We start from the raw sequence: 2,597 nt of genomic DNA, 5'->3' as shown, positions 1-2,597 counted from the left end.
TAAATGTAGCATACCTGCAGCATACCTGTAGCATACCAGTAGCTTAAATGTGGCATACCTGTAGCTTAAATGTAGCATACCTGCAGCATACCTGTAGCATACCAGTAGCTTAAATGTGGCATACCTGTAGCTTAAATGTAGCATACCTGCAGCTTAAATGCAAACCGCCAAGCCTCCAGTCAGACAGGAGACAGTTTTCATTATTACTATTTTTAATGGTGGTTTGAATTTGATAGTTATAAATATTTCAGTTTTGTTGTGCACTAGTAAAAAGAGCAAAGCGAGGTAGATTTCCTAAAATGATGATAACTAGCCTAGCATGTCATTGAACAGTATTTCTCATGTTTTCACTTTGAGGCGGAGCTGAGCTGATCTGGGGAGTTGGAGCTGCTGCCTACTCTAACTTATCGGTTTTAAATGTGGCACAAAAATACAGAAACAAGCTAAACATATTTTACTTGACAATTTCCTTCACAGATGAAATGTGGATAAAACGGAGGCGAGCGTTAGCCTATAGCTAGGCTAGCTGAGCTAACAGACTGATAATCACAAGACAGTTTACTCACCTCTCTGAGAAAACCTGTGTGGCAAATTGACATCTTTGCTTTGTGTTTCTTCTTTTTTTTGTCTTCCCTCTTTTGAAATTCTGTTTTGTCATATTTCTATTGGCCGCATTGTTAGTAATCATTTTCAGTCTCTCTTTTCTTCTGACTGCTAACAAACCATTTCATTAGAAACGGTTCGGTAAATATGGACGCCTCCTTTTTACTCTGGAAGTGCTAACGCTTAACTTTAAACTCCCAGAAGCAAATAAAAACAACTATTTTATTTATTTTACTATTGACAATGTCCTGTAATATGTTTTATATTTATAAAAATATGAATATGTTAACAGTTCTGAAGTTCAGCCAGATGTTTGACACCAGCATGAAGGTGTTGGTAAATCCACCACACAGGAACACTATGAAGAGGCGGTCTAGTTAAAGTAAAGACAGCAAAGAGTTTTTTAAAGCATGAAAATAAACCTCCAAAGTTTGTGCTGACATCAGGGAACTGAAGTGCAGCTAAACACCTTATTGTCATCATCACTGCTTTAAACATGCAGCAGCCATGTTGGTTGTACGGCATAGAAACTTCGATGTTACACTTAATTTTTCCCAAAAAAAGGAACTTGGAAAACGAGTTTTGGGAAATAATGGAGGAGAAAATAAATCCAGATGCTTCAGCTAAATACATAGCAATGTGCTGGTTGAAGGTTGAAGTCCAGTTAGAACTGATCAGTCAGGTGGGAATCAAAGTCGTTGCTGGAGGGAAGCTCTGGTCTGCTGTTCTTACTGAGCCTGGTTCTGGTTCTGGTTCTGGTTCTGATGGAAGTTTCTTCAGCTTGATGCTCTGATTGATTTTTAGGATTATATTGGAATGGATTAACTTTATCTGTTTGACTGTACTGAATTAACTTTTCTGTGAAACGCATTGAGACATTTGCAGGCTGTAAATTGGTGCTGAACAGAGGAAACAGGCTGCAACTCTGAGTTTGGACACCAGATGGCAGCACCGCACTGAGGAAGAACTGACGTTCCATGAGGAAGATGTAGGTCTGCTGCAGGCCTCATGTTCTCCCTGTGCCTTTAAATAATCTGTTTTCCTCTCTGAAGGATTAGATTATTAATAAGTGAAGCATGTTGCTGCTGCTGTGGGAACGTTTGGACAGAAACTAAACGTTTATTTGCAGCTTTTCGCGTCACCAACAGAGCGCAGGATCAATGAAGGTCCACTGAACTAATGTTCATCACAGGAAACAGCAGATAATTACACCAACTGTTTACTGCTACAGTTGTTAAAAACACACTGTACCTGTTTATCCTGCTCAGCTGTGCAGGAGCTCAGATCGCCCCCTGGAGGGCAGGTGTAGCACTGCACCCTCTGAACCTTCAGGTTGTTTCCACTCAGCTTCAGTCTGATCTGATCGTCTCCTCACTGAGGCAGAAAAAGGTTCCTAGTTTCAGCTCAGGACAGGGAAGTCAGCAGAGACCCGGATTTACATGCTGCTTTCTGATTGGCTGGCCGCTGAAAACAACACCTGTGGGTTTGAATTCTAGACCTGGGCTCCTGATTGGTGAGTTCATATCCAGAGAGCCAATCAGCAGGCAGCAAAGGTGAGTCGTGTGTTTTCTACCTGGAGCAGGTCTGGCTTGATGCTTGCAGCCTGCAGCGATGAGTTCATGTCAAGTCTGAACTCATCAGAGTGAAGGAAGCAGCTGCTGGCTGCACACCTGGCCCTGAACCTGAGGAGGAAGGAGGGAAGGAGAGGAGACTCAGGAAGGAGAGGAAACTCAGGAAGAGGAGAGGAGACTCAGGAAGGAGAGGAGACTCAGGAAGGAGAGGAAACTCAGGAAGGAGAGGAAACTCAGGAAGGAGAGGAGACTCAGGAAGGAGAGGAAACTCAGGAAAGAGAGGAAACTCAGGAAGAGGAGAGGAGACTCAGGAAGGAGAGGAGACTCAGGAAGGAGAGGAAACTCAGGAAGAGGAGAGGAGACTCAGGAAGGAGAGGAGACTCAGGAAGGAGAGGAAACTCAGGAAGAGGAGAGGAGACTCAG

At 43.1% G+C, this 2,597-nt stretch overlaps 1 long non-coding RNA gene across 1 annotated transcript in view; it reads right to left on the bottom strand.

The window, feature by feature from the left end:
- The window catches only part of LOC107833834 (uncharacterized), a 1,080-nt gene extending 924 nt beyond the window's left edge, over window positions 1–156 (bottom strand). The window contains exon 1 of the long non-coding RNA XR_001659602.1: window positions 26–156. This is a non-coding gene — a long non-coding RNA (uncharacterized LOC107833834). The remainder of the gene's footprint in view (window positions 1–25) is intronic.
- Window positions 157–2,597: the final 2,441 nt, after the last annotated feature.

Source organism: Poecilia formosa, unplaced genomic scaffold (assembly GCF_000485575.1).
Source record: "Poecilia formosa unplaced genomic scaffold, Poecilia_formosa-5.1.2 Scaffold466, whole genome shotgun sequence".
Classification (NCBI taxonomy): Eukaryota; Metazoa; Chordata; class Actinopteri; order Cyprinodontiformes; family Poeciliidae; genus Poecilia; species Poecilia formosa.
The sequence above is the reverse complement of the archived record's forward strand: the minus strand, read 5'-3'. Positions and strand labels throughout refer to the sequence as shown.